This window comes from Nipponia nippon, unplaced genomic scaffold (genome assembly GCF_047370975.1).
Source record: "Nipponia nippon isolate SJK-2023a ecotype South Korea unplaced genomic scaffold, ASM4737097v1 scaffold_9, whole genome shotgun sequence".
NCBI classification, from domain to species: Eukaryota; Metazoa; Chordata; class Aves; order Pelecaniformes; family Threskiornithidae; genus Nipponia; species Nipponia nippon.
The window spans coordinates 16,017,876-16,042,857 of NW_028262413.1; the positions used below are offsets into that span (position 1 = coordinate 16,017,876).

The 24,982-nt window shown below is 44.1% G+C and overlaps 1 protein-coding gene across 6 annotated transcripts in view; it reads right to left on the reverse strand.

The window, feature by feature from the left end:
* Nucleotides 1–24,982, reverse strand: part of TMCC1 (transmembrane and coiled-coil domain family 1) — a 211,400-nt gene that overhangs the window by 109,866 nt on the left and 76,552 nt on the right. For 4 of the 6 annotated variants that reach the window (XM_087745345.1, XM_087745340.1, XM_087745339.1 and 1 more), the window contains exons 1-2: nt 17,600–17,730; nt 13,559–13,805 (exon numbers count right to left, since the gene is read on the reverse strand). The gene's annotated coding sequence lies outside the window, so the exon portion shown is untranslated. Of the gene's footprint in view, nt 1–13,558; nt 13,806–16,848; nt 16,901–17,599; nt 17,731–19,569; nt 19,672–24,982 lie in introns of those variants that run through there. The other 2 variants (XM_087745337.1, XM_087745338.1) reach the window with 2 other exon arrangements.

Sequence of the window (24,982 nt, forward strand, 5' to 3'; positions counted from 1 at the left end):
ACAAGATAGATTAAAAATTAGTACTTTTACATTGTGTCCACCACAAGTATGTATACAGCAGCAGAAGTTACACAAGGCTGCAATTTACAACTATACAGTTTGCCAAGACAAGACCAACAGCTGACACTTTCACTTGATTTAGTAATCCATTTCAGAAAAGCCACATCCTCACTTACTCTTCTTCAAAACCAAATTGAAAGGCAACCCAAACTGCAGCATTTCCCCAAGAACATCTCTGCTCTTTGCTAAATGAAAAAAAGTTGTAACCATGTCTACATGTTCTACAAACCAGTCAACTGCATATTCCAAATTCAGTGCTTCACTGGAGGGCATCTGAAGGGACCATCTCCAGTCGCAGTTCACGCAGGGATCTCAGGCTGGCCTTTCGCAATACAAGTAGGACAGAAATAGCAATTTAAAGAATTTCCAACCTCTTTTGCCCCCTGTGGCTCATTTTCAGTCCCTAAGCATAACATATCACCATTTTAGTTGTGTAGGCACAGGTGTTTCTGGGGCTGTGATGGGAACCAAAACAAAAAAATTAACTCAGCTTTGAAGGAAAAACAGGACTGGGGGAAGAATCTGACATCAGAGTTGGTTACAACAGCTTTGGGATAAGGTTAAAGAAGAGAGGCAGTACAGAGACAGGGCACAATTGCTCTAAAATGCTGTTATCAAAACCCTCATATCTGAAGCTATGGCCATAACAGCTGGAGAAACAGGAACTCACAACAGCTTCAGCAAGGACTCATCAAAACAAAAACCATTTCATTTTTACAGTTCAAATACCACATTTTGTTAACAGAGAAACTAAGAGCGAAGAAGCATTAAGCAAATATTCAAAATACTGGGTCTTCCACAAATAAAAGAGCTCTGTATGGAAATAAGGAACAAATACACCAGGATTACAGAAGAGAGGTACTGGCTAACATTGTCATTAGCAACAAGTAATTTTTCACTAGATGCCTGCATATATTTAGAATTTGAAGCCAGGGCTCACAACTGAGTAGACAAAAAATGAAGATCTGCGTATTAGTTGCAGGTTTTTTAATAACATGACTTAACTCTCTACACTCCAGCGTGCAGTAAAGTCAACAGCAATTGCAGTGTGATTATCAAGGACTCGATCAGGGAAGAGAAAACGATGACACAGGCACATCAGTCCCAGGTGCGCAGTCCAAAACAGGCAGCAATGGCTGGGTCCATCCCTGCTGCTTGGAAGCACACTCACTGAGGCTGAGGGGAAAATCAAAGGGAAGCTAAAAGCCCCACAGCCCAGACGATGGCAAGGGGGTGAAGATGAGTTAAGATATGTGATGTCTTGGGAAAAGGCACAAGGAACAGAGAGAAAACGTGGTCATTGGCACAATCTGCTCCCCTCTCAACTCAGAGATGGGGAAAGCTCCAGGTTTATGTGGACTGTGACAAGGAAAAACTGCTATAGAAATATATACTTGTAAACGTCTGCCACACTTAAAAACACAGCTTTGAGCACTGAGTCCTGTTTGTCAAAACAAGCCACGGTTCATGGTTTAAGGAAACCATTTTAAGCTGCTTTATCAGTTTTCACTATTGCAGGCATCTATTGAAGCAGAAATGTGTTCCAATTTCACCACAGCAGACAATTGTTTCATTAATGTGGTTAAGATCAGCTATGGAGATATTTGCTTCACAGGCAGGAGCCTATACTGAGCCTGTTCAGAGTAGTACAGCAACAATAAAAGCCTACTTTCAAATACCAAATGAATTCTATACATGCAAAGGTGAAAAGGAGTAATTCAGTTTCCTTCAGCTTCCCCCTCTTTAAAGAAATCTTTCACTGGAACAAATTTAGTTCCTTGAAACATCTCAAACGTTTCTGTGGTCAGCTGCAGTCCTACCATCCACTTTTGCTATTAACATTTGCATTATCTGGATCAGATTCTCCAGCCTCTGGAAAAATGCAACGTTACTAGGCCATGCCAAACATTTTGGCAGGACATTCTCAGGAGAGGAACAGGCTGGGGATAAGAGATCAAAGCTGCTCTTATCCTCATTGCCTGTCTGCCAGGAGATGCTGCCACTTTCAATGTGTCAAAGCTGACTCAAATGTCAGGAACAAGTGAACCACAAAGTGCAAATACAGGTATTTTCATTCCACTTCCAAGGGAAGACAAAAGGTTACACTACAGCTATTTCAGGCATTACAGAGAGACTTTTAAGCATGCTAGTCTAAAAAAAAAGAAGAAGAAGAGATGGCCTCTCATTTTAACTCCTAGCAGATTCATCTGTGACAATGCCAGCACAGAAGCTGGTAAGATTTAGCACTTTAATTCTAAAAGAAAGGTTTATTCCAGGCTTGGAGTTGTAAGAGGGTTAAAGCAAGTTAAATTAGCAAGCTTGTAAAGAAAGATACCATCTACCACCAGCCCACGCTACATGCGATTTTAACATGTGCTTTTAGCCCTGAATTTTGGAAAGTATCATATTTACAATGACTCGTGAAAGAAGAAAGTAGAACTAACCTGGCACAGAGTGGTAAAATACTCCCCCTGATGACTCAAAAGCAGTATTAATTCTCTGATCTTTCAGAAGTGTTGACTCAACTTACCGAGACTAAAAGACAGATCAAAAGAAGTTTTCATTCAGCTCAGCAAAATTAGAATGCTTTTCGCATTGATTCAGGTGCTCTGGGTATTAGGTATATGAAAGCCTTCCACTGGTATGTAGCATCAAATGAGTTACAAAGTAGAAGTTTGACTTTAAACAGTTTACAAAGACTAACTCAAACCATATTCAGTCCCAAAATGGGGAAAAGTGCTAATTCAAAACACTGATAACCATCCCCATACTGCAACCCAGATCTTTAACACATCTGCTCCAAACAGTGTACCTTAACTACTCTCTACAGACATAAAACTTGGACTCAAAGCAGCAACATGCATCTCATGATAGTTCCTTCCATGCTGTTGAGAAGGATACCTGAAAAGCTCTACTGCCTGAAGACCACTGTCATTGGAAAAACCTGCCTGCAGGCTGCAAAACCTGACAGCTCATTGCATTAGTACTGCTTAAAAGATGCCACAAAACAGACAAGATAGATTCTGATCAGACGTTAACAGGACTCACTAACAAACTGATGGCTTACATTGCTCTACCGCTTCCAAACTTTCATATTCATGATACAACAGTTTCACCCTTGCTCTTCAGAAGAAAATTGTCTTTCATGATCCTTCTTCAAGTGAGCTAGTCCAGGGAGCTTTTAATTAAGTGCAACTCTTAAAAAATTATATTAGTTTAACAGTAATGGCCTTAATCTGGGGCTGGTTTGTTCAAATGGCTCTTTTTTTCTAATTAAGCATTAGCAAGTCCCTCCCTGCAGTGCTACAAACAAGATGTTCAGTTTCCCCATTAAACACTGCTTAGAGTCCTTCAGCCAACACTTGACAGAGGCTGGGAGGACCTACCAGTAAAAGACTGCCCTACGCTCATTCTTAAGAATCTGCTACCAGCTGCCAACAGAAATAGGATACAGGCATAATGTGTTTTTAACTTGACTCATTACAGTCACTTCTCCAAGTCTCAGGTAGCTCAAGCACGGCTTGAGACAAGGAACAATATAACTGGGTACATGTGTACTCTACCTGGTAGAAATAGTGGCAAACTAACCCTTGTGCCTCAGGAACACAGTCCAAGCAGTACCTGACCTGAAGTACACGGGTGTGCTGCCAGGCTTCTTCTCCAGTGCTGAGGAAGGAACCCAACGTAGCCGCCACTCCTCACTACAGCACAACAGCATGCATTTGGAAATGGAGTCAGTGTTAGCTGTAGACACAACTGTTACCACACGGGAGTTGTGACTTCCCTCCTTTGTTCACTGAACACGTGCATCCCAAGCACGCTGAGGTTTATTTTATTGCTTGTGCACTACTATGGGAGCTTTTTAGTGCGAGTTTTGATATACCAGAAGTATGATCACTGTTCCACATTTACTTTTAATGACCTTTCTTGACAGGGACATAAGTATTTCACGGCAAGGTCAGTTACACTCAACTTTAGCTGACTAGTCTTGAGAAGGCTTTTAAAAGGAGTAAAGGCCTACACTTTTGGGACTTAAGCAATAAAAATACTGATGTCCATCTATAGTCCTTTTCTTCTAATAGATATAATTATGCCTTTTTAGAGACAACACACACAAATTGCACAAACACAGCACAGCTAAGCAGCCACACACACAAATATGCTAGCTCTTCAATATCCACCTCCACATCCAACTGCATAAAGACAGTAGTTAACTCTGATTTTGGTATAAAGAAACTGGGCTTGACAACTTGCTTGCCAATGGGAATCAAGCAGTCGTACATTTGAAGCCTCAGCCAAAATCAGAATGTTTCCTCCCACATTCATGGCAGAGTCCACATGAAAAAAAAGCCACAAAATCTTTACCCAAAGCAGCACAAAAAGGGAGCACATTTGTTTGAAATAAGGATGAAGTTTACCTACCACTGAGGAGATGTAGACTTATAAACAGAGCCAAAACCAAGACTGATGTTAATGGCTGCTTACAGAACTGTTGTTCAACTTGGGTGTCCACCAGAACTCCCAGGTTGCTTTCCGCAGACCTGCTTTCCAGCCATTCGGGCCCCCAGCATGTATACAGGTATATAGGGTGGCCCATATAGGGTATACCACCTGCTACATGGGGTGGTTCCTCCCCAGGTGCAGGACTTTGCACTTCCCTTTGTTGAACTTCATTAGGTTCCTGTCTGCCTATTTCTCAAGCCTATCCATGTACCTCTGAATGGCAGCACAATCATCTGGTGTATCAACCTTTCCTCTTGTATCACCTGTAGACTTGCTCACAGTGCACCTGGCCCCATCATCTAGGCCATTAATGAAGAGGTTAAACAGTATTGCACCCAGTATCAATCCCCAGGGTACTCCACTAGTGACTGGCCTCCACCAGGACTTCACGCTGCTCTGACCACAAACCTCATAGACAAACTGAGGAAGTATGGGCTAGATATGTGGACACTGAGGTGGATGGGAAACTGGATGAACTATTTCTTACCCAGCTCAGTGTCCACATATCTAGCCCATACTTCCTCATTTTGTCCATGAGGATGCTATGGGGGAATGTGCTAAAAGCCTTACTCAAGTCAAAGTAAATATTCACTGCTTTCCCCTCATCCACCATCCAGCCATCTCTTCACAGAAGGCTGGTCAGGGGTAATTTCCCTTTCCTAAAGCCATGCTGACTACTCCCAGTCACCTCCTTGTCCTTAACATGCTTGGAAATTGTTTCCAGTATTATTTGTTCCATCACCTTCCCTGAGACAGAGGTAAGCCGACCCATCCACAGTTCTCTGGATCCTCTTAGAAGATTCCTTCCGGAAGACAGAGGTGGCACGCACTTCTTCCAGTCCTCAGGCACCTTCCCTGATCACCACAGCCTTTCCAAGATAACCGAGTGGCCTTGCAATGACATTGACCACCTCCCTCAGTGCTCATGGGTGCATCCCATCAGGTATCATGGACTTGCTTATGCCCATGAATTTGTTTTAAGTGCTTCCTAACATGGTCTTCCTTCATCGAGGAGGAGCCTTTCTTGCTCTGGACCTTCTCACTGTCACAAGGATCTGGGACACTTGAAGGCTCATCTTCCCAGTAAAGACCAAGATGAAGAAAGCAATCACCAGATACTTTTAAAAAGCCATATTTAACTGACCAGGCCAAACAGCTACAGGTTTGGTTTTGGTTTTTTGTTTGTTTTTAAAAACAGCCAAACCACCCAGCCCTTCCACCACTCTAATTACCCACTCTTAGACAACAATTTCTACTAGGCTATCATTTCAGATTTCCCTCTCATATTAGAGACAGAGAATGGAACAGTTCACACAAAGGGGTTTAATGAGTTTTTTTGATATAACTGATTAATATGCAAGAGTTTTGTATCTTTAGAGACTTCTCCTACTACTCAAATTCTATTACCAAACTTTTTTAAAACAAACCAACCAGCATCAATACATAGCTATGGCAGTTATATAATTGAAGAACTCTTAGAATAGAGAAGTCTGCTACTAATTCTGACATTTTTGGTCTAGAACTTGCTATACCTGTTCCTCAACTATTATTTACTCAGGCTTTTCACCATGTCCTGGAGATCAGGAAAATTATACCAATAAACACAACCAGGTAACAAGCTCAAAGGATCTAAAACTCCAGAGAACATTCTGCTTGACAGGCCCCAGTGAGGGGCAGAAATTTACTACAGGAGGTCTGGAGAGGCAACAACGATCACTGTCTCCCAAAGAGTCTGAACCCATGTTCCTCACCAAGAAAGCCAGCAGTTTTTTCTTGAACTGCATATCTGGATGTCTTCCTAATGTTAGAAGTTATCAAAATTAGCAGCAACTGGAGGAAAAACAATTATCATCTAGAAGAAATCCATCAGTGACTTTTCTTACAGAACAGGAATTAATTTTTTCCACAGCTAGAATAATTTAACCCTTACAAATCCTTATTAATCTGCCCATTTAGTCATAAAATGCCTGAGGTTTACTTAAGTGAATGCTTACCAAGATTGAACTCGTGACTACTTGAACATGAAGACAAAATAATGTAATGTTTGGTTACGCAGCTGTAGTTCACTTTCAAAGCTTCCCCTTGATTTACATTTTTATTGCAAGCTGCCCATATTCTAGCCTATTCCCAATCATATTACGCATTTCCCAAGCCAAACTTTAATGACTTCTCTCTATAGTTCAGTTATCAATTAATTTCTTAGAACTCTCAGAAGACTGAGATTAACATTTCCTACATTGTTTCAGCTTTAAATCTCAGGAAGCTTTCCTTCCATCACTTTTTCCAGATAGACTTTAATTAAACATTAATAGTCATGAATATTTGAACACCTTTATAGGTGAATATCTCCCCAACTGATTAAAACAGGTAAAACTGAAAAAGAGGAAAAAAAGAAGGTAATGAAGATTCAAACAAATCAGCGCTCTTGAACTGGAACCAGAAAATTCCTAAGCCTGGAACTAGGAGGAAGGAGCCAGCCTGCTCACCACAGTCTCAATTTCTCTCCCAAGCATGGGCAGTCACAGATTTTGGAGCGTCAGCCTTCCGTTAGATGTTGTGGCTTTAAACTTTGCTTTCACTGCCACCTTTGCCTCCTCCAAGGTCTCTAGAGATGTTAGACGGAAGTTTTGCTGCTAAAGTAGTGTGATCTCAAGTTGGCTTTTCCTTAGCAACTGCCATTGTAAGAGAGCCATACCTACACCAGAATTGTAAAGGTGCTGCACTGGTGGCAAACAATAATTTCTGTAGTGACGTCCCCAACAAAAAAAGATGAAGAAGAAAGATAATTTGAGCAGCACAGATGCAGCTACATGATGGGTATTGAATGGCCACGATAGCAGCTGTTTACAGGACTTCCAACAATTTTTTTTTTTTAAAATCAGTAACTCCAATTCCAAAACACCAAGAAATGAGCTTTCATCCATCAGAGTAAAAAAATGCATATCTTTTTCACACCAATATCACATCTGGTCACAAGATAAATTAGTAATCTTTGCCTTTATTGCACAATAGGTTCCTTTCTCCAGCATTTCTGTTTTGAAAGAAGTTGTTTTGAAACTTAAGTTCAAATTTGTTCAGCAAGCGCCAGTTTCAGTAAATACCATTTTTTCACACCAAATTGGTGGTAAATACCTATGAATTACTCTCCACTGCCACCAAAGGACATGCATAAGTTCAGTTGCAATTTATTATGATCCTTGCTACAGAACTTTTTACAGATTTCTTTCATAGTGCTACTTGAGGCATTAAAAATCAGCAGAACTTGATGGTGCATGATGACATTAAGTGCCAAAGGCATGGAGTAGAGAATGTTGTTCCATGAGACAGCCATATCAACTGCTATTTTAAATTACAGCCTCACTGAACACTGCAGGTATCTGCTCTTGAGATCATCCAGTCATGGAAAACAGGACCAACAGCTATACTCGATCACAATCCTGAAGCAAAGCATGGTGACAAAACATCTCGGACAGTGAATCAACATGAACACATGAGGAAGGAAAAAAAAAAAAAAGAAACCTGTAATACAAGGATGCCTCCAACTCATGAGTTTTCTTATGCCATCTCATCAGTAACAGATCCCTATCTGGCAAACTACTCCAAATGGAGAAACATCACTCCAACCAACGATTCCCTTTCATCTTTTCTAACAGGACAAAAATACACTTCTCAGGATGTAAGACAGTACTGAGTTCCTATGGTGGCATTTGAAATCAAGTAGCTTCTTTTTAGTACTGTTTAATGTATAGACATGTGTGTTATAACCACACTACGAACTGCAGTGTTATAGAGAACTATATAGACTAGCTTAGGTATTGGAAGAGTCCAATTATATTACCCACCAACCAGCAGATGAAATTACTCTGCCAGCCCGAGAATGGTGCCATCCAACAATAATCCTATCTTTTATCATTATCTGCAAGAGCTAGTAGGAAGCTAACATTGAACTGGAGTGTTCAACAAATGATTGCTGGTTGTCTTCTAACAAGGGAGTAAGTGAGGCTACAGCTCCTGCACCGATCACATACATCTGCTGGACTTTCTCATGAATAAAGAGTGGAGGCTCAGATGTCAGCAGAGCACAGTGCTTCTCAATCTAAAAGCTGCCATCCTCAAAGCAACTGAACAAGGTTAGAGATAGTGACACTTGTTTTCTTTTTGAAGCACGTGCTTATCTTTTCAAATTCTCATATAACATGACCATGGAACAGAAAACCCATGCTATTCTAGCACTTCCTTAATAACCTTGCATAAAAAAGGTGAGTCAGCAATAGTGGGTCACTGCCAGTTCCTAGAGTTTGCTAAAACATAAGCATTTTTTAAAAAAAAGTTAAGTGCCAGTTTAAAGGGGTAAAGATCCTCCTTTGAGTTTCACAACTGTCAGTGCCTATAGCACTCTGTGCGAGTGTATTGTTTTATTTTGTGACCAGCAGAGACTGTCTGAGAAGACCAGGCCAAAATTCACTGTTGGTACAGCTTCACACTCAACTCCAGACAGCCTTCAGCTGATTTCCTGTTATCTCCACAAAAACACACACAAAAATAACGAGAAATGGCTAAAGTCATTGGATTATAGGTTATTTGTCTCCCTTTGGGTAGAAGTTTGCAGTCCGACCTTTTATTTCAGCAAAACCATCTAAAAAACCTGAAGAAAGACTTTACTTCTTGGATAAAAAGCATGCTTCGTTAAAAGCTTACACTTCCACAAAATGAATGAAAATATTTCCCTGTATACCTGAATATCCACAGTTGTGAGGTTTTATCACTAAACCATAAGGACACGTATTAACTGTGTCATCACAATTAAAGATGCTTGTCCATTAATGACCTAGAAGTACCCTATTACCTGGGGTTTCTTTTTAAACTATTTACCGATGAAGGGTAACTTAGGGCACAGTCAAATGAGCCCAGACTGGCAGCAGCCAACAAGCAAAAGATTGTTGCTCCCCTGGTCATCCTCCACTGCAGGTTGCCATCCCCTCTGTTCTGCTATTTGTCTGCTCAATTCCCCAACTCTGCTCTTTGAAGTGATCTAAATTTTAAAACGAAAAACTAGCTTAGGAACCAGAGCAGGGGAAGCCACAAAAAAATCTAGAACAATTTCTTCACTTATTTTAGCAGCAACCAAAAAACTTATCTGACTGTTTTCTAAACGGGAATTTGTTGGATTTGCTGTTTACATTAATATTTGAAGGCTTCCTTGGGCAAGCTTACTAGAGAATACACACAGCACACTCAGAGAAGAGTAGAGGGAGCCTGTTTTCAGAAGACGAGGACTGAAGTCAGTAGTTCTTGAAATGCACCATGAAAATGGATGCATTCCCAGCAAGTGACAGCTGCCAAAACGAAAGAACCCTCAATGGGCACGTTTCTTTAGGAAGCCAGAGGAGTTCACAAAGCTAGTAGAGTTTAGTAGTTGGAACTGGCATCTTTTGGGCGCCAGGGTTAAATCCGAGCTGATCCTAAACACTCAAGGGACTCTGTGAGTGTCATCTGTGACACATAAATTTTGCTTTAAAAAAAAAAATGTTGTTTTCTCAGACTGTCTCAACTAAAGCAGACTATTTTTAGAGATGTAAACTTGAGACACTCAAAGAGTTAAACCAACACTAAACCAAAAGCCACTTTGGATTTTTTTCTTCTCCCACAAACTGGAACTGCACCTGAGGCATTTAAAGGACTTGGTAAACCAGAACCAAAATTTACTCTTTCAGCACAACAAACCATCCAAAAAACGAACACCTCCAGTGAAAGCACGACCAGCATGAAAATTGCTCCGCAAACCAGCAAGCAGCAGCTGTTACAGCCCCCCCGTCCCCACCACGCGCAACAAGCCCTCACTTCTCTACCCTAGGATGCTCTGCAGACCAAGCGGTCAAACTTCTCATAGGTATTCAATGTGAGCTAACCAAGCTCTTCCCATTGAGAAAAGGCTCACGTATCCCGTTCTTCCCCAGCAAAGAATTTAATGTTAATCAACTGCCACCAAGCCACATCAACCTGCACTTTCCCCTAGCAATGACACAGGCATATCCCACTTTTGAGACCTACTTCTGGAAGAGTTTGAGAAGACTGATGTATGGGGGTTTCGCAGCAAGCTGCAGCTCCCATGCCATAGCAGTGGCACAGACAGGCTCAGCTGGGACCACATCTCACTGCCCCAGCTTTAAGGAGCTGAAAACAAGCGGCGGTGCAACACAAATAGCACCACAGCTCCAACAGGAATGCTGAAGACTGAAGTCAGAGGTTATACCAACTGAAAGCTGGCATGGCAAAGGATCACAGCACCACACACCCCAAAGGGACTGTTTTCCAACAATAATGCTTTCACCTTACTAGTCAGTCAACTATTACAGGCCGGAATCAGGTAAGTTCAGTCATAACAGATCCTGACCACAAGTCACTCTTTTTTCATTTCCCCAATTTTAACCATTATTCTGCCTCAGACTCACGGTAACACACACTCACTGCTCCTTACAGACAAGTCATATTACACCTTACTACTACGACCCACTAAAGCCTAAGATGCTTGTTCAGCACTCTCCCACAGGCAGTGACTTACAAACACTGACCCCCTATGGGTGTAGTACTTCTATCAATCCCAGAAAAGGCTACAGTCTTTTTGCTCCAAAATAGTACACCTGGAGATCATGAAAAACACATTTATTTGCTAACAGGATAATCACCATGGCAACTAGCTTCCAGGAAAATAACTGCCAACAACTCCAGGACAAAGACAGGCCACTAAGGAATTTGTTAAGGGAGACCAACCAGCTCACACAAATCTGAAAATACTGAAATTTGCCAAATTTATCTCTGAAGAAACCGTAAGTAGGCATCTGAAAACTTCTTATCACAAGCCATCACATAAGTTGAATCAATGGCACTACCATCCGTCTCAGCATCTCGGTGCCCTTTAACTTTCTTTGAAACTTTTTAGACATCTTGTAGGGCGGTTTCAGGGCAACATTCTCCAATGTACACAGTCTCACCTTTCAGACCATTTCTTTATACTAAAAGAAAATTTTATCTGATACTCAAATTCTTTGCCACTCCATACAGTAGTATTCACTTTTAGTCACGTGAGTTTGAATAATAATGAAACTGCAGTTATTGCAAACAACACTTAAATAATGCCTTTCATGAAACAATGTTTTACAAAGGTAGATCAACCCCATCTTACAGAGAAGGACAAAGATTAATACCTTGCTCAGGGATATACAGTCAGGGATACATGGAATCTACGTATTCTTACAGGTTTTCAGAGCTACTGCAGGAATTGTTCCATTTTCATAGCTTTTTGGGGAAATGTGGACTGATTTTAATTGATGGAATTACAGAGACCATAACTTATTTATATACGACTGAAAAAAGGCTGGTTACAGAATCCAAATCCCTGGTACACTATCTAAAACATGCACTAAGATCGTAATGGGCAGCTCAGCAAACCATTTCACTCCTGAAGCGCTGGTGCATTTCTCCAGTTTTCATGAAAGCAGTTCACAGGAAACAAAAATACTTTTCTGCCCGATGCTATTTTAGTATACTACCACAGCCAAATAACAATGCCCAGGTTAGACCGAGGAACATGTTTAAAGTTTCCTGCACTAAGCTCTGCCCACTTGTAATAGAGAAATTTACCACGCTATCACCCCTGGATCCTAGCTCTGCTTGTAGGGGAATGACGGGAGGAATAACTGCAGTACAAATAAGGATCCTCTTCTCAACCACAGCACTTCACTGCCAATTAAAGTTTACGCTAGCATTGCAGACTCAGTCAATTTTGCCTTCCTGTTATAGGAACAACAACATCAGGCTATTAAGCCAGACAGGTATGTACATTAGATCTGTGTCCCTCCAGTATCGTCTCAGACTGGATCACTGGAGCTCATGAATAAAAGCTCTGAAGAAAAGTGTGTCTGCTAAATACATACTGTACAGCAATGTAACATGCTGAATGATTCAGTCAGGTATCTACTTTCAGCACATCAGTTTTTCTTTTGGAAAAAAAAAGAAAAGACTAATGAATAATCAGCCTCTTCTGGAAGACAGAGATGTGTTTGGCTACCTTTCGCTGTAACGCACAATTAATTGATAAGACTGCCACTGCCCTGGAGTGTTAGCATGAACACCTACATCATAGAAAAGATAACCATGTCCAAGTAGTTTACAAAAGGAGAGTCAACAGATGTTATCAGTGCACACTGGCCTCTTCTAAGCCCATACAGAGGAAGTTAGCTGACTTCCTCATTCCAGGTTTAGAATTCAAATGAAAGTACAGCTAAAAGCCTTAAGGTAAAATACAGCTGTGCAAGCTGGTGAATTTCTGTGCTTCTTAAACAGCTAAGGTTCTCCATCTTCTGTTACCTGGGTGGGACAAAGCTGCACAGTCACAAAGCAAAGCCACCCAGCTCTGCTAGACTTGTACGTTACAGGCAGATGGCCCTATGAGACTGCTGCTTTCTGTGAGGAAAGAGACCGCTGCGCTATGACCTGTGCATAGGAAGGCAAGCAAGACCTACTTCTTTTCTAGCCTTCGTTGAAGAATCTTTCCAACTCAAGGCAGGTATCTTCTAACTTCATCTAAATGCTCTATCTAACCTAATAGAGAAACCACCATTGCCTCCCAGGTGCACTTCAACGACTACTTAATGTCTGTCAAATGCTTGGAAGAAGAAAATCTCTACAGACCTTGGTGGCATTTAAGAACTGAATGGGTGAGCAGTGAAGGCTCAGGTCATACAGCACAAGCTCTTCTGAAAAGAATCGTTTGAATATTCCTACACCCGGCTCAAAGTCACCCTCAGCACAATGCCAGCTGGATATTCTGGTGCTCGTACAGTCTCGCTGTGCATATGTATATTCCATTGCTAAAACCATGAATAATGGTGCAGATCAATCTGAACCTAGAAAATGTATGCCCAGAGTTCTCTTCACCCTATAATCAGATGGCCTTTTCGTCCCATTTGTTGTAAGTCATAGTAGGCATACATACCTCAAAATTGCTCAGGCTAGCTCGTCTCTTTGCATAGATATGCTCACAGTTGTAATCCAAATGTCTTCAACAGAGGTCTAATTTTAAAAATACTTAGAAGTATAAATTCCACAGGAAACAGGAAAGTCAGGGGAGGGAAGGAGATACAATTTATCAGCTTCTACATTTGCAGACAGCTGCAGTCAGTAGTGTAGGTCATTTTCAGAGTAAATCTTGGCAACAAAGCTTCTTTGTAGAGGAGAAAGACCTGTCAAAATTAACAAGCATAGTAAGAAACACCATTAACATCTGATAAGCAATGAAACACAGATTCAGAGTCTCCTTCAGAGAAAAGAATTAACTCTTATTTGAAATATTGGGTTTCTGCTAGCTTTAATGTATTTAAAATCAGCAGCAGCCTCTGAAGTTACCTCATATTCTGAGTACTTTAACCTAATACATTATCTCAAGGAGACAAATTCTCTAAGCATTCAGATAATGTTTGATCATAACAGTGTGCCTTGTTTCAGACAAAACTTCCCAGCTCATTAAATGCCTTGGTGTTCACTGCACATTTTGACACAGGAATGCTTGTGTGACCAGTGTCAGATTAAAGACTTATGCTGCTGTCCAAAACAAGGACCAACACAGAGTGATGGAAGTCCAGCACAGCATGGATATAAGGTACATACGAGGGGAGCTCCTTCACAGCATAAACATTTAGGAGTGTTAGCGTACTTCTGAACTTGTCTAATTTGGATTTAAGTTAATAAAATGTAAACTCTTCGGGGCAGGGAGGTTCTATTCTGTGTTTGCATTTTACACAGTATGGCAGATCTAGGTTCCAAATCAAAGCTGTTCAATGTTATTGTGATACAAGTTTTTTACTTTTGGTACAACAGCAGGATTCTTCTTTACAAATAAAAAAAGGTCAGCTAGTCTTGCGTTATCGTAAAATGCTTCTGAAAGTATGAAGAGATTTCATTTTGAAAAAAATACATTTAACTCCATACAATCGCTTGTTTCCTCCTTCTTTCCTTTTTCTTCTGTGACCATTTTAACACGCTTGGCCAGAGGAACAATTTTAAGAATTTGGAGCTTATATTCAAGCTTAAAGAATCAGCTCACGGTGCTGTGACAACACCCAGCGTCTCGACTGTTTAGGGGTTTTAGAATTTTAATTTAAGTATTTAAATCATAGCAGGCTACCCACTTTCTAGCAGCGCTGACAAATCACGTCTAGCCTGCCACCTTCCCATTGCACTTCATTCACATATCTTTTTCCGAAGATGCTGGTTTATCCACTATTAAACATTGTGCCAAGTGCACAGAATCACAGATTGGTTGAGGTCGGAAGGGACCTCTGGAGGTCATCTAGTCCAACCCCCCTGCTCAAGCAGGGCCACCTAGAGCTGGTTAAACCACTTTAACAAGTCTCACTGTTAATACTGAAATACCACCCTCTCTCTCGCCCTGGAGAGTTAACATGAGTCCCCTATTAGTTCTAAAGAAACGCATATGCTCATCAAGAGGGTACTATCTTCTCCCTAAGTACCATTTTGTTAAGCAATATCCACGCACACTGCATTAATCAGCTTTCACAATGCCTTAGAGGACAGACATAAGGGAGAACCACTAGCCATATTTCAGAGGTGAGGAGACTTCAAGTCCATCAAGGGGAAGCCACTCAGCCAGCTCGCCTGAGCAACAGCTTAAACTCAGTGATTCCAGTTCCCAAAGCCCAGCTTTCATTAGAAGACAACAGCTATGAAACTGGCTGAGAACACACCACGTTGGGAAGACACACTGGAGAAGTGAGTGGGGAGAGAAGACTCCTCCCCCAGACCTCTAAGCAAAAATTCCTAGAAACCCAGCCCAAGATATTATCACACCAATTATTTTTGAATGGTTCAAAAACAATTCTCTGAAAGACCAGACAAGATACTAATACAAGGCTTGCCTAACTCCAGTGCAAGCCATAGCAGCCTGCTCAATGCAAATGCCAGCAGCTTACAGACAGACACCAAACCATTCACCGGACTAGAACAGGAGCTGACTTGCTAGATATAACCCATTTCCTAAAGAAAGTGCCTCTTTAAACACACAGAAAAAAACTGTAGTCTTTCAATGATTTCTATTTTGTATCTGAATTAGATGCAGCTTTTAATTACTGGATCTTTAGCTATGATTAAATAAGATGTGAGAGAGCCCAAACCATGCCAGAGAGCTGCTTAAAAAAAACAACCCAGCAACTTTTATGTGGTACATGGAGGGGGGAAGCCCAAGCTTTTTAATGGCAAAAAACTTTTTTTTTTTTAATGGCATGAAAGCCTGAAGTCCCAATTTATATCTAACACAAAATCTACACCAAGTAGATCTTGCTCTGTCTTCAGTTTGCTTCCATATATTGAATGACTTCCAGATTGGTTGAGTGGGTTTCTCAGGCAGCTGAACTGGACACAGTGGATACAAAGCTCCAGTAAACTTGTCCATTTGGCACAGGAACCCTGTGAGGCTGTGGAGGTCACTGAGCAGTGCAAGTCCTGCAAGCCGGGGGGGGGGGGGGCGAGGAAGCCCACTGTCCCCACACAAGAGAGGGGAGAGGGTCCCCCAGCGCTGAGAGAGGAACAATGCTCCCAGCTAGCACACCTGGCTTTCCTCACCTCCAGACACTTCCAGATGGAAAAATAATCTACCCTGCGAGAAGCATCATCCTGTTGACTAAACACGAAGCTATCCGCAACATATTAATCCTGCTTAAGACAGGAGCAGCAATGAGCAGCATGGGCAGCGCCACTTGCTCCCCAAACTCAGGAGGACCCTCCTGCACTGGCTCAGGTTCAGGGCATTACTACTTCAGATGTGTGTTACTAAGGGCTTCCACCCTGCAGAACATTTGATTTTAAGGTTTGTGGCTGACAGACACCGTTTCTGATGCAGTGGTAGTTATGTTACTCTACTCCTCCACTGAGATCTTTATACCTTCAGTTCATACCTCTACACCTTCTGCCCACCAAGAAGCCTCCTTAAGTTTCCTCACTGATAGAATCTTGTAGCAAAAGTGATGCCTCAACCCACTATATGTGCTTTGTTGGCCACAGTATTTGTTACTAACGCGCACTAGGTATTTCTGGTATCATCGATAGCAGCTGTACACGCAAGTTAAGCTGACAGGTAGTTTTGGTTCTAAGCCTCATGACGGTTGGTCCTTGTAAAGCTCAGAAGGCACCGCTTTACATCTGAAGCCCTCTACTGTAAAGGCCTGTCTCTGAAAACTCGTTTTTAGAACAGCAGAATTTGAGCTCACTTACATGTCAGCACAATGAAACAATCAGTATCTTCATAATCTCATAAAAAAGACAGCTAAAGCGGGGAGGAACAGGTGAAGAATACACCCAAACTTCAGCTATCTTCAAAATCAGCAAGGTCAGACGCAGCCGACCCCTCCAAAACAAAGAACCCACGCACCGGCAGCGCCTTCGCAGACATTTCTGCACGCACGTACCGGGCCCCGCTGCCTCCCCGGCGGCTGCGAAGGCTTCACGCCTTCCACCGGGTCCGGCAGCGCCTCCGCGCAGGCCGGCGGCGGGCGACAGCGAGAAGGCGGCGCTCCCGCCCTCCGCCCGCGCCGCGGGAGGCGGCCGCCCCCGCCGGGCTGCACCTGCGCCCCCGGCCCGCCGCCTCGCCCCCGCCCCGCCGGACCCGGCAACGAGGCCCGCGAGCCCCGACGGGGCGGAATGGGGTGACCGGGGCGGGCGGCCCCGAGGCGGCTGGGCCGCGGCCGCCTCCCGGGGGGGGCTCCGAACCGGCCACAGAAAAACGGGGCGGCGGCGGGGGCGCGGCGGGAAAGCGCGGCCGAACAACAGGTCTGGAAGCGGGTGAGGCCGCCCGCGGGGGGTCCCCTTCAGCGCCAGCTCAGCCCCAGCTCAGCCCCAGCTCAGCCCCGGCCCGGCCCGCGGGGGTCCCCTCAGCGCCGGCCGCGCTGCCCACGTGCCGCGGGGCCGGGAGGGGCGGCCCTCCTCCGCCGCCCGGGGGCCGGGCCCGGGGCCGGGGGTCACTCACCGGCCGAGCGGAGCCGCCCCGAGTGCGCCGCCGGAGGCTGCTCCATCCCCGCGCGCGCCGCCAGACCGCTCGCCCCGGCCGCGCGCGACGTCAGCGCGCAGCCTCGAAGGGCGGGGCGGGGCGCGCGCGCGACGTCAGCCGGCGGGGGCGGGGAGAGAGATCACGCCCACTCCCGGCACCTCCCCGCGCCTCGAGGCTACGCCCCCGCCGTGCTCCGCCCTCGGGCGGTCGCTGCCGGCCGTCAGGTGCGGGCCGGGGCCGGGGCCGGGGCCGGGGCCTCCGCCCGCCCGCGCCGCTCCGTCCTGGCCGAGCCCTGCGAGGGGTGGCGGGGCCCGCCCTGCCGGGTCCGGGCCCTGCCCAGCCCGGGCCACTGCTGGCGCGGAGCGGCGCGGCGCGACCCGCCCGCGGCCTGCAGGGAGGCGCTCGTTAGCGAGCAGGCCGCGGCCCGCCTTCTGCACGGGCAGCCCCGCGGCAGCCGCTCACCGAGCCCTTCCCCGGGGAAACGCTGAGGTTCCTATCGTGCCCCTTACCAGGAGCCGGGAGCCCCGGCAGCCGGAGTCCCCTCCACCGGACTCGGCCTCCGGGAAGGCTCCGGGGCCCTGGGGGAGCCCGCCCGGGCCGGCTGCTCCGCCGGCCGGCAGGTTGGTTGCTTGGCGGACGCAGAGGCGCTGGCCGGCCACAGAGCGGGGCGCAGGGCCCCGCGTTAATGACCGCCGTGGTGCAAATAAACACTTGGATTGCTCGTCATTTCTAAGCATCTTTCCAGCACCCAGAACTGTAGACAACAGGTCTTTGGCCCCACTCCTAGCACCTTTACGAAATGTTTTTTTCCTCTACTCTCTTGTTCCTTCTCCCATATACCCAACTTCAGGCCCTGGTTTTGTAGCCATTGCCAGGGAGAGGCCTCATATGGAACAGGTTTGCCATGCCCGAGCTCCACTGTGTGGCTGTTTGCCTTGAGCAGTGACTTCTGCTGCCCCAGGTACCTCACTGCAGGTGTTTCATTGCTCCTTCAATCCTGACAACATGGTTATTTGAACCCCCATTTGAAGTCTGTGATGGGTGGCAGTCACTGAGGTCTCTGTGTAACAATATGCTCTAGGAAGGATTCATAGATGGTATCAGGTTGCAAATTGGTTTGTGACCTCTGGTTTGCCATATGGAATAGTGCTTAGGGTTGTGATGACCATACAGAAACCTTCAGAATAATCAAACTGTATTGTACATATTTCAGAAGGGTTCCTTGATCAGCTGCTTCTCGTTTTTCACCATCATTGTCATCTAACAGTGAGTCAGATGAAGTGCTCTGAGAAGACACCAAAGACCAGGATCTCAAAGACACTGCTTCAGTTGACCTGACCATCTTTCTTCATCTGAACGGCAATGTTATCTAGGGTGACTGTGTTTATTTTTAGAAGGCTGCACCCTTTCTGGAAGCTAATTTGATGAAAAATTTGCCTTGATCTGTATTTGTCTGATGCGATTAATGTACTTAGCCACAAAAAAGTTGGAATTTATACAACTTGACTTTTATTTCAAACCAGTGCTCATTACTTCTTACGTTTTTTCACATAAAGCCCAAGAATTAATGAACACCAGTCAATATCTTTCCCACTCAAATCCCTTCCTCACCACCCCCAGCTATCTTTCCTCTTCTCTCCCCGACCCTCCCCCAGGTCACACTCTAGTGTGTCCTGACGCTAGAGCAGAGCCTGGCTATGACACATCGGGGTGTACAGGGAAGGCCAGCGCTGTATGCATGCTGAATTCAAGCACTGCCACTTGCAGTTACAGTCACAGGGTGTGCAGAGAGGACATGGATCCTGACACGCCAAGAAACCTAAAGGCAGGAAATAAGAGATGGTGAATCTTTGCCTACTAAAGCGAATATGCACCACTGACATAGAGCTCCGGTGAGGCGTGAGGAGTGTGATGGATGTATCATCTGTCAAGGGCCTCTCCCTCCTTACCGCCTTCCTTCTCTGATGCTTCGGTAGTCAAATAAGCCTGATGCCTTTTCATAAACAACGGGTCATCTCAGGTCTGGCAGGGCGTTGCATGATTTGCAGGATCTAGGAAAAGAGGAGAGTTTATTTAAAGCTGACGGGAACTTTGTTCCTTCCCCTATCTCCTAAATAACATTTTGCAGAACTAGTAAGACATCTTTTAAAATTTGTCTCTAAACCATTTTTCACCTCTCCTCCTTTTCAAAGCTGAATAACCAAGCACTGGGATCTTGTGTCAGCACATGAGAACAGAAAGTGAGACTGACCAAAAGCAGCAAGTGAACCTGGCCGGCCAAATGTCACTGGCTAACTTCCGAGCGTATACAATGTAACCAACAGCATACATGGTGGCATTTATATTCAAAATATTTATTAATTCAATTTTTTCATTTTTATTAATAACAAATATCCAAGTAAGTAACAAATTGTTAGCGTTAGATCTCCAGTTGACAATAAATTTGGCTTTAAACACGTAAGTCTAATAACTACAACATGATTAATATCAGATTCAAAAGTTCACAAGAAATCTGTGGTTTTAGGCAACACACAGAAGTGACGAACCAGGTGGCCAAGGAAGTTATTAGAATACAATTATTCCTCTCTGCAGGTACTGGGTATTGATGTTTTGGCTTATTAATTATATTCCTTCTTTATATACTTCCTAATAGGACTTTCTGCAATGTATTTCTACATATTTGATCTTCCACTGTGTAATTAATTTTCAAAAAATATTTTATATTCACTAATTCAAAGAGGGGAACATTGCAAATCTATAAATAGATATTCAAGGAATGGCTTTTATATCATAGCTTTGTAGCATCTTCTCTGTTTTTTCAGAACAACTGAAGCCAAAGGAGCTCAGTATATTTGAAAGCCAGACAGCACAATGTTTTTGTGCATGCACGATCCAGATCTGTGGACCTACATGTATCTATGGACAGGAGCCAACACTTATTACAGAGACTTTTGTTTTGGACACTTATCTGAGCTATCAGCGTAATAGAGCTCTAGAGTTTCAGGTGATCAACGTGCCAACTTAAAATCAGTTCACTCCTTGCACAGGAGAAAACATTTTGGGCCTCACTGGTCTCTGTCCAACACAGTGGCTTGTGCCAGTGCAAAGTGAATGCAAAATAAGCACAGCAGTTATTTTTCTGAGCTGGCAGCATTCAGCACAGCTCTTAATGCTCATTTGCACAGGAAAGTCCTGTGACAGACTGTGGGTCTAAGTAGAACGTAGGAGGATGAAAGCTGGGCTAAACCACCAGAGCAAATAGCTTGCATGGGGCTGAAACTGGGGAGGGTCTCTTTGTGCTTCTATTAATTGATTTTGATTCCTGTGGGGGAAAAAAAACCAGCTTGTGGACTGATTAGATTTACCTTTCTATGCCTTCCTCAAAACATTACTTACACTACCCTGGTCAGTTCTTATGATGCCACCCTTGGTTTGTTAGCCAGGCCCTTCAATAAGATGAGAGTCCCCAGCCTTGTAGATATGAACCATTGTGCCTCCATATGTTTGGGGTTTTTTTTTTTGGTCCTCTCCTTGTATAATTTTTGCTCTTTCAATAGGGAGTTGCTGGGAAGAAACCAAGTAGCAGGCTGAAGACGGACATGAAATAACCAGGTGAATTGAATGTAATGGACTGATAAATTACATTCAGATTAAAGCTTAGTTCTTTAATCTCCAGTCACTATAGAAACTAACCCTGCCTGACTGCTGGGATACCATTTCAGAAGCACCAGCAGGCATCAGCTGTACTGCCAGAAATGGTGAATAAAGGACATGAGCTACCCTGGGAGTTTGTTACAGAGAGAAACACGAGCTCAGGGGGGCAGTTCTGGTTAGAACAGTGAAAAATCTTTGCTGATCTTACCTGGAAAAAACGTCCTTTTTAATTCAGCATCAGCTCTCAGGGAGGCCTTATAGCAACAACCATGAGTTTGTTTTATGACTGCCGTCCTCCTGAGATCTGATTCCCTTTACATTCACATGGCAATTTCATTCCTTCTTGCACAGCATCAGAAGACATGGCTACATTACAGATGTCTCCCAATATCCATGTGATATAGTTCAGTTTTGCAGTGCTCTCACAGTGAGGGAATTCTTACTTTGATATGTACCAACAGATGTCTGGCGATAGGGTTCAGAATGATACTGGGCAAAGAGAGGAGAGAAAAGGATTTTTTTTATGGGTCACAAACAATTTCCAATGTTTTGCACGGGGTTACTTTACAGGGCTTGGATGCCAGGCAGTTCAATGTAGGCTGAGCATGGGCCTCTTTGGCCACCACCTGCAGTGAACCTTCTGGCTTAAGTGTTAGACAAGGAAGTTTTCAAGTTGTTTAACTCCCAGATTTGTAGAGTGACTGACCCCAGCATCTCAAAGCTTAGACCACATCCCCTGCAGTACGGGTGAGCTCAGTAGAGTATGCCCCATTCAGTCTGCCACCCTCTGCCCTTTGCTGCCTCAAGTGGCTCACAGACAAGTTGGACCAGGGCCCAGAGAGGACCCAGATGTCACATGTCCCATGGGTGATGGGAGTTGTAAGACAGCTGCCCTTCAGCTGCCTAAGCCTTGTGTGGGTGCACCCAAGATCCCAGCATCTTCCTTCTGTCAGCGTGCGCTCATGGGCCAGGTGCCAGAGCTTCTCTTCCTATACAGTTTCTATAGTCGCTAGTCAGTAGGACTATATGTAAATGTCAGCCACACTACTTGCTTGGGTGCTACACAGTACAAAAGCTCATGTGCTTTAATCAGTCCACTGAAGGGCTACCCTGCTCACGCAGAGATGACTAATACAAAATTTTATGTAGCAAAAAAATCAATTTTTTTTCTAGTAAGGATAAAAGACATTTCTTACTATGAGGGTGGTGAGGCACTGGAACAGGTTTCCCAGAGAAGCTGTGGATGCCCAATCATTGGAAGTTTTTGAAGTCAGGTTGGATAGGGCTTTAAGCAACCTTATCTAGTGAAAGATGTCCCTGCCTATGGCAGGGGGGTTGGACTTAGATGATCTTTAAAGGTCCCTTCCAACACAAACCATTCTATGATTCAATGAAATTTGATTGTTGAAACACAGGATTTGCTGTAACCCTCTGTTGAAGCATAAGCATGAGCACTTTGCCATCCTTATGGGCTGAGATCTAAAGCTCTGGAAGATGTGCTCTCCCTCTGTCACACTCATTTCATATGCCTATCATATGATAGTGCCACAGAAGAAATCTCCCTGTACACATTTTCTTCCTCATCTAGCTGATTTATACACTAAAGCATGCAATTTCAATCACACACTGAAACAGCATCACAGCCACTTATGTGAAGAGAAGGGCCTTGCCAAAAACACAGGGGGAAAAAATAAATAAACACGAGCCTTGGCCAAAACTGTAAGATCTGAACAGCACCGGAGGTTGCAAATGGAAGGAGACGCTAAAGGACACAGACTGTAAGGCTGCTCTCTTGGTTATGGCTCCCCAAGGAGAGCCTGAAAAAAAAGGTGCACCATCAGCTGGAGGATTATAAAAGTCCAGGGAGATGGCCCTGGGAGAAACACTGTAACCAATATGACGACAGATGGGGCTGGCTATGAGGTTTCTTCCCACAGGGTTTTACCACACACTACTCTTCTCTACCACTACTACTCTGTCGTAGTGAGTACTGCAATCATCCCAAAATTTTTACTTGGCTGACACCACAATAACTGAGCTCCCCTTTCTCCCTCTTTCCTCCCTTATTCCCTTGCTTGGTAGCTGCCACTGAAAAACACTGAAAAAAAGAGTAATACACAGGTAGGTATATTCAGAAAATAAATGACGTCCTAATGACTTCAGCAGCTTCTCTTTCACAGCCAGACTGCTCTGGGCTGTGGTCTTGTCAGGTTTGCTAGGCTGAGCGAGGAAAGCAGTGGTACTTGGACTGGAGATGTCTAGGAAAATAGATGCTGGATGACTGAGCATCCGACACTTCCCTCTGAGTCAAGTCAGACTCGGTGCCTTGTCCAAATGGCAGGAGAAGCACTTATGGCTTGAATTCCTGTCTTTCATGGGAGAAAGAAAAACAAAGTCTCTGTTACTTACAGGTAAGGAAGAGGCCCTGAAAATTGGCAAGTATGTTCTTTTTCTCTGACTTAGCTGCTCTTATTTCAATGGGACTTTGCCTCCAGGATTCAGCAATCTTTACATTTTTCTTTTCTGGTATTAGACAGGTGACTGGTTGCAGACCAGTGCCTGTGCTCTAGGGGCTCATATGGCGATGGGTATGTACAGTTGTGTGGCCACAAACCTCTTTTATGCAGGCAGTGAATGTAGTTTCATGCATAATATTAGAATCATAGAATCGGAGAATCATTTAGGTTTAGATCTGACTGGGTTCTCAGCCTGCCGTGTTGCCATGGCCCTGCCTGGCAGTCACTGGACCTGGCCTTGACTTGCGGATAGACTTCCTAGCTTGACCTTGGACCTGCCAGTTGCGTGTTCGTTACGCACAAACCCTGGGAATTCAAAAATTGCCGAACAAGGGTGTGGGTTTTCTTTGGGGCTTCTCAGGTTTCTCAGGGATGTGGTTTCTTCTTTTTATTTTTATACGACTTTGGTGATACAAATCCCATCTCTTGTTTAGGTGTGGTGATAGAGACACCAACAACATTTGCTGTACATTTCTGTTACATCTAGTATAACTATAGCCCCATGAAAGTTTATATTAGATAACTGCTGATGCCTCCCACCAGCTTCAATGTTTTTAGCACGCTTACACACACCCGGAGACTAAGAAGTATTTGGATCTGCCCTAGAAGTGTAAACGCCTAAGTCTGGAATGGCAGTGCAGAAAAAAGCCTTATAGAAAGTATTATAAATAAAATTTTAAAATGCATCCTGCCCCATACTCTCTTAGTCGTCCTCACTTGCAAGAAAAGCTGCATTCTTAGATCGTAGCATGGAGCAGGAAAGAAATAGGCCACAATAAGATTTTCTTCTGAGGGAAGGATGTCTGGTAGAAACTTGATCTGCCGGCACTTTGTCTGATCATACGTGAGCACCAATGAGTAAGAAGCCGGCATCCTGGGTTTTTTGTCTGCGTGGGTTTAATGCATGCATGTGGGATTTCTGGTCCATTAAAAAAGAGGCCCTGCAGTTTTTGGTGTCCGTCCCGTCCCCCTCATGATCTCAAACGCAACTATACCTAGCTGCTTCTGTAATTCTTTGGGGAGGAGTAAAGTTTGACTTCAGAGAATGGAAATACCAGTGACAATCTGCTAAGGAAATACACAGCACAGTGACCCATTGAACTTACACCCAGACAGCTCTTGTTCTAAATATATTTCATAGAATCATAGAATCATAGAATCGTTTAGGTTGGAAAAGACCTTTAGGATCATC